Source organism: Delphinus delphis, chromosome 1 (genome assembly GCF_949987515.2).
Source record: "Delphinus delphis chromosome 1, mDelDel1.2, whole genome shotgun sequence".
In the NCBI taxonomy this organism is placed as follows: Eukaryota; Metazoa; Chordata; class Mammalia; order Artiodactyla; family Delphinidae; genus Delphinus; species Delphinus delphis.
In genome coordinates, this window is record NC_082683.1 from 153728812 (window position 1) to 153736437 (window position 7626).

At 41.0% G+C, this 7626-nt stretch overlaps 1 pseudogene; it reads right to left on the reverse strand.

Annotated features, from left to right (window-relative positions):
• Positions 1-4584: 4584 nt before the first annotated feature.
• Positions 4585-5865, reverse strand: LOC132430866 (ferritin light chain pseudogene; annotated as a pseudogene).
• Between the last annotated feature and the right edge of the window lie 1761 nt (positions 5866-7626).

Consider the following 7626-nt stretch of genomic DNA (forward strand, 5'->3'; position numbering starts at 1 on the left):
AAGGGAACTACTTTTTCCCTATCTGTACAATACCATGCTGCAGATGGGTGACAGACAATGATAAGAAATAGCACAGCCAGACTTGCTTCCTGCATGATCATGATAGGGAGAGACACAAGAGATGGGAAACTGCTGCTCCACAAGGAGTCTCCATAGAATTTTGCAGCAGCCAGGTGTCTGGAAGGTCTGGAAGGTAAGTCTGGAAGGTCTGATCTCCCTTGGTCTTCCATGGGGTGGATGGTTAGTGAGGAAGGGAGATAGAGATTGCCCAGCCGTTCTGTGATGGATTGATTGAGTCTTCTGAATTAATATTTTTCTTTATATTTTGGGTATTGGAGCTTTTTAAAACGTTTGGTTTCAGGTATTTTTATTCATGTGAAGTGTATATGATTCTCTTGAGATAAGGTTTTAAGCTAAAATATTCCCTGTTTTAGTTTCTGAACTCTACAGATAAATGGGGACTTTGCTGGTGTAGTCTTTTTATAGGTTTTATAAACCACTTGAGCCTATATCAGTCATTTTAGTGTCTGACATAATGTTTGGAACTATTATTGCTTTGTTGGTTTATAGATGATGGCTTAAATTCTTTTCCTGGTCCATTTCCTTCTTCCCTTCCCCCCACTTTAAAAATTCTCCTGTAACTTGGCTAACAAAAAACCAAGTCTGATTCAAAACCTCCCAGACTGTTTCTCTTAAACACATCATCTGGTGCCAAATGAAGATTCTTAGGAGTGATTATTAATTACGAAGGGCACAGTTGTGGTACTGTCACTGATGATAATAATAATGGATTTTTGGCCTAGAGTTTTGACCTATTTCACCAGTGTTTTACCGTTGACTGCCCCTCTATGCTGCTTCCAAAAGTGATAGTGTGGGGTAAGATTTTTACTTTCATTTCTAAAGTTTTTTTTTTAAGTGAGTCCTGTTCTTCCTTTTTCTTTCAGCAGAAATAAAATCCCAGGTAAGTATAAGTATTCAAATATTTGATCAGTAAGTCACAGTTATCTCCAGTACATTAAATAAAATTCATCAAAAAACATGCTATAGGTAAAAAGCTCTGAAGGACCAGCTATGTATATGATAATTATGTTTCAGACCTTCTAGGGTGTTATATATAATAACTTGTCTTCTGGACGTGGTCTTGAAGTCTTTATGGATTCAGCCTCAGTAGTAGCGAACTGCACTGCTACTTGGTTTGGAGTACAAATTAGACTTTAGCCCTCCTGGAAGTTGAGTTTCTGGTATTGAAAACCATAGGAATGAAATTATTGTATTTCAACAAAGGATCGAGGGCTTGAGGCTTAAACAAGGCAACATATGTGTGGGAAGCAGTCAGCCTTGAGAGCAGGCTACGGACATGCCAGGCATGCGGCCGCTGCTCGAAGAGACTGTCCCTACTTGTTCCCCTCCTTGTTCCATTCCATGGGAGATAAATCACCAGGGCCCAGAAATCAGAAAGAATGTAAAATGAGACAAGCAAAGCTGTCTACCCCCTGCACATGCAGGTTATTTTTGATGATTCTGGGTTTATGGGTTTCCTCCCAGGGAAGTTAACCTTGAGCCGAGACAGTCTGTAGATAATGTAAACCACCATCTGGCAACCTTCCTTTTTCTAGTCTATATAATCTGCCACTGTAGCATAATAAAATTTGCCTTGCAACCCTCAGTTGTCTTGGTCCTTCTGACCCCATTCATCGGTGCTACTTCAGTTCCTTACCCCTTCCCTTCTGACCCTGGGCGGTGAAATCCTGTTTCTCCGGCTGGTCTGCGGCACACATGAATATATGTTTTTGTCTTGCTGTACTGCACATATGCTGTCTAGTAACAGATATATTGTCTGCTAGTAGTGTTCTAGATTATGTCTTTCCAAAGCGCTGAGGCAGTGCACCTATTCTGTAGTTGCAGCTGATGCCTGAATGTATCCTAGCTGACAAATTATTGATTAATAAGAACTTGAATTTCTGAAAGATTTGTACTGTTAACCAAAATCTGAGCAAGGAGTCTCAAATGTAATTCTTAGCCAGAATTACATGTTAATGAACCATTTAACAGTGTAAATCAAGGAACATCAGTGTAAGGATTTCTTTTAATTTATTTTTTACCTGCTTGAAATATCAGTTAAAGTTTGCCAGCTTGGTTGCAGATGAACGGACGTTTGAAGTTCACCAAACTACTTAATGTGGAATAGGATAATAGACTTCCAGCGCCCTCAAGGCTGTGACCTTGCAGCCATTTTACATAGCACATCCTCCTCCTATAGGGATGAACCTTTCCCTGGCCCGAAAAGTAGCAGCTCTGTTGAAGCTTTGCTTATTGTAACAGGCTTTTGTTTCCAGGTTACAAAAGCCTTAAGAAGACTTAATTCTAGAATTAAGACTTAATTCTGAATAGAGATATAGATATTACTGGAAACTAATTGTTTTTTCTATTATACTCTGCTTTATCAAAGAAGTAAAACATTTAAATTGTGCTACAGAAATTAAAATGTTGTCTTGCAATCTTTAAACAATAAATGAATGAATTGCCCTTAAAAAAAAAGAATTAAGCAGTTAAGCTGTTGGTCCCACATCAGACAAATTATCCTTATACCTCCTGTCAATATTGTTAAGAGAGACTGTTATTTTATTAATCCTTATGATCCCGTGATTCTTTCTTTCATGTTTCAGGGCACAGCAGGTGAGAGAGTGGATTTGTTAAGCTGGGTGGGTTTATCCTTCTTTTATGCGTTCATTCAATTTTATGTACACTTACTTATTGTACACACAGGGCAATAGAAGCCGCTAAAGCAATCATTGCTATTCTGCAAAACAACAAGGCACAGAAGCAGATGTCTTATTTCTGAGATTTCTCCCCCCAGGATTATTATGATTAGCTCAAATATCCCCCCATTATAGTAATCCACCCCAGGGGCAAACCACACAAGAATATTATGTATTTTATTTTTCTATCCTTGCAAAGGTAATACTCAGCTCATTAGAATATGAAAACTATACTGTCAAATTTCAGAATTACATGGATGAAGAAAATCACCAAAGTGGCATCATATCATGTGTGTTATAGTTGTATTTACTATATTGACTATATTAACTATGTTGTGTTAACAATATATTGTATAACTATATATTGAAAAGGCAAAATGCTGTAACTTATTTCAGAGAAAATAATTATGTTGGCAAACCCCAAATTGTACATTGTAGACAGGTCCTAGGAAAAGAAGATTTAATTCATAGTGGACAAGAGGTTAGCTTCTGTTTTCAGCCATGTGCTATTTCAAGAATTAAACGTCATGAATAATACAGGATATAAGAGGAATAGTCTAAAGACGGAAAAGCACATTTTGATTAGGAAAGAGAATTTAAGGCTTAAGTCATTTTTTTTAAGGAAAACTGCCTTATTACTATGAGATAAGAAAATTGTTTCCTTCTTTTCTTCCTTGCTTTCTTCTTCTTTTTTTTAACCTTTTTAATTTTGGATATTTGACCTCTAAGCTGAGATGACTGAAAATGCCTCCTCTGGGCGTCAACCTTTTTGAAAGACTTTTTCCCCCTCCCTAAGGGCTGTTTGTCTCTTGGAGGCATTGTCTACATTACTCACCAAGAGGCAAGCATTGGTCCTTGCGCTAAATGCTGACATCTCCTGATAAGAGGGAAGCTGCAAAGTAGAAGAAGGTCAATATGTTGATATTGGTCTCAAGCACATTGATGTACATTTGTGTATTGGGGAAGGGGAGTGAAGCTTGACAGTGGGCCAGTGGGGAGGGGTAAATATTTTGTGATGCTGTCTACCTATGGGCTTATAAAGTTTACAGCTGCATTAGGAGGACAAGCATTACCATTAGCATGAAAAGTAGGGCAGACCTCAGTTGCAAAAGCTTCTAGCCATACACATAGGGCAATACGTAAATGATACACCTTATTGCATTCACCTATTCACCCTCCCCTGTTCACACTAATTGGAAATTTCAATCCATTTCAGAGAAGTAACACAACTATCAGTCATTTTCCCTGGCACGAATCTTCCAGGAGGAAGAAAATGGAATACACCTAGCAACAGAGCTCACGCACTAGTCCATGTGTCTTAGATTTAATATCTCATCACTAGCTGGATTGAAGCCAAGAGGTGGTTCACAAAGTTGCTGCACATTAGAATCACCTGGGGAACTCTGCGACCTCCCCGTGCCCAGGCTCCTCCCTAGACCTACTGAATCAAAATCTCTGGGGCTGGGACCCAGACAACAATGTTTCTCTTAAAAGCTCTTTAGGTAATTCAAATGAGCAGCAAAGCTTGAGAACCAGCCCAATAACGGGAACAAACTTATTTCACACAGATAAAGTGGGGCAATTCATATGTTAAAAGAACATGAATATATATATATATGTATGTATATATATACATATATATATATTTCTTTTTTTCTTTTTATTCTGTTTGTGTTTCAAATAGGCTTTTTGTTTTTCTTCTGCAAAAAGCGTTATTGTTTCCATTTGGTCCAAGGCTTGGGAGAGGGTTCCAGGGCAGTTACAAAGCTGCCTAGTGGCTGCAGAGCGGGGCATCAGGCAGAAGCTCTGACGCCAGAGGGGCTCCTCAGAGGCCGCTGGACTTCAGAGACTCCTGTTTGTGCTCGAGGGTGAGCCTTTCAAAGAGATACTCGCCCAGCACAGCCTGCGGACCAGCCAGCCTGCAGAGGTTGGTCAGGTGGTCACCCATCTTCTTGATGAGTTTTACCTGCTCCTCCAGGAAGTGGCTCTCCAGGAAGTCACAGAGGTGGGAGTCTCCGCGGGCGGAACCCAGGGTGCGCAGATCCGGTAGTGCCTGGTTCAGGTCTTTCTCCCTAAGAATGGCGGCTTCCACAGCGTCCTGGGTTTTTACCCCACTCATCTTGAGAAGGCTTCCGCGCATCCTGGAAGAGGGCGCGGCCACAGCACTGGTTTTGCATTTTCAAGAGACGCTGGGCGCCCTCACACTTCTCCTCAGCCAGTTGGCGAAAAATGTGGCCCACACTGTCCAGAGTCCCATTGTTGCTGTCGAAATAGAAGCTCAGAGAGAGTTAAGTGTCCCCAGATGCATGTTAAACAGGCGGTGGATGGCGGCCTCCACCTCGATGGAATAATTCTGAAGAACCTGGGAACTCGTGGTTGATCAGTGATAAGGAACTAAGCTCAAAAACCGGTGTTGGCCTGTCCTGGAGGCTGAGGATAGCTGAGTGGCTGATTCCAAAGGTTGCGACAGGAAGAAAGGTTGGAGGGTGGTCGGGGGCTGGAGCAAGGAGTGTCCCTGGGTCTGTTCATTCCAAACACTGTTGAAGCAAAGACAGAACTGCAGGACTGCTGAGCGCACTGCCTCAAATAGGCTTTGATATAAATGAACAAGAAGTCCAAGCAAGGACAAAACTTACCCTTCCCCCCACCAAAATAGCTGGCGATACTAGAATCTAGACCTGGGAAGGGATTCTTCCATTACTTTCTTAACATTCCAAGCCACTAGAGCAGTGGTTCTCAACGTATGGTCACCTTGTAACCGAACCCTATGGGGCCTTCCTAGGACAGACCCATCGCCCATATCCTCTGCTGTAGTTCCTCTCTGAAGTACTCAGATAATAGTATCTCAGGGATGTTTCTTGAGTTTTAAGATGCTAAAAACCACCACCCAATGGAAGAAATTAACTCCTTGATGATCGTGAGCACATAGCGCCCAGACCTTCTGGCACCTAAGGATGGATAATGTTACCTGCCCTGTGGCCTCAACATCAACCAATCAGAGGATTGTGCATGAGCTGATCACATTCCCTGGGACGTCCCTCCCTCACCTGGCCTTTAAAAATGCTTTGCTGAAATCCTTTGGAGATTTCAGGGTGTTTTGGAACATGGGCCACCCCTCTCCTTGCTCGATCCTGCAATAAACCTTTCTCTGCTCCAGACTCCAACCTTTAGGTTTGTTTGGCCTCACTGTGCTTCAGACACATGAACCTGCATTCGGTAACAACCTGACCAGCTTTACCAGCATCCCCTGATAATGTGTCAGATATTCAAGTTTTAGGGCCCTGTCCCAGCCCTATGGAATCAGCAACTCTGGTGGGGCTCAGTGATCTCTGTTATAACAGGCCCTCCAGATGATTTTTATTCACCTTAAAGTTTGAAAATATCTGCATTGTCAGCTGGCCAAAGCATCCACCAGCAGGTGAAGGGGAGTGGCGCCTGGAAAAGATAGGGACCAGCCAAGGCAAGTACAGCAGCATTTGCCGTGGTAGTAATGGAGAATGCCTTTTCTCCACTGGTTGGCACAGACTAGGATCTGGGAGCAGTGGCAGGGTTATTTAGGATGCTTTACATTTCAATGTAGACTGACCGCTGTCCTGGTTTGCCAGGGGCTTCCCCTGTGTGAGCACTTAAAATCTCATCCTGGCAAACCCCTTAGCCCTGGGTTTGAAAAACTTAGGGAATAACATGAAATGTAGGGGAAACATGATCTAGGTTTTGGGCAAGTCACAAGTGCTAATTAAAGCTAAGCAAGTATGGACAACATCTAGCGTTCTTTAGCCCTTTGCGGGGAGGTAAATCTGATTGGGTGAAAGGACTTATTGTTAAGAGATCTTTGTAGAAACATCCCCTTCTGCTTAGTCCACTGGTTCTCAGTTCTGGCTAGACATTGGCATCGTCTGAGGAGATTTAAAATGATTTTATTGGTCTAGGATGACCAACCGTCAGTGTGAGGGTTTTTTAAAAGTGCTTCAGATGATTCTAATGCGCAACCAAATTTAGGTGCCACTGCTTAAGCTTTTGAACCGCTGCTACATATTTTCACCTCATCTTCCTATGAGAATATCCAACTGTAGTTGAGGTTTGTTTTTTTTTCTTTTTCTTTTTTTAACTGTCTTATTATAAGATTAACTGTCTTAAATAAGGTTGAAGGTACAGAAAATCTTGCTAGTCCATCTGGTATAGCTGGATACTTAGAATAATATCGTTAAGATATATACCATTTAAATATTGTGACTGGCCTTTTTTTTTGAAATTAACATATGCATTGAATTAGTATGATCTCTTTTGAGGTCGTCATGTTGGGGAGCTATACCTCTAATCTGCTGCCATTGCTAAATATCTGGACACCTCTTATTAGGAATTGCTTTTAAAAATCTTTAGGGATTAAAACCAAGATTGCTGTATTATTTTTACTGGGACCACAAAAACCTCACAGAGTTCCCCCGCTGTACCTTCTACCCCCCTCTAACCCTTGCAACTTCTAATCTGTTCTCCATCTCCACAGTTTTGTTATTTTAAGAATAATATGTAAACATAATCATGAATTACTTAATCTTCGGAGATTGGCTTTTCAAAATTTTTCCCTCGGCATCATTCCCCTGAAGTTCATTTCAATTTTTGCATATATTAATAATTTGTTCCTTTTTGTTGCTCGGTAGTATTCTATCATAAGATTTTATCACAATTTGTTTCAACATTCATCCACTGAAAGACATTTGGGTAGTTGCCAGTTTTTGGCTATTATAAATAAAACTGCTATGAACATTTATGTGTAAGTTTCTGTGGGAACTTAATTAAGTTTTTGTTTCTTTTGGATAAATGCTCAAGAGTACAATTACTGCATTGTAGGGTGAATCTACTTTTAGGA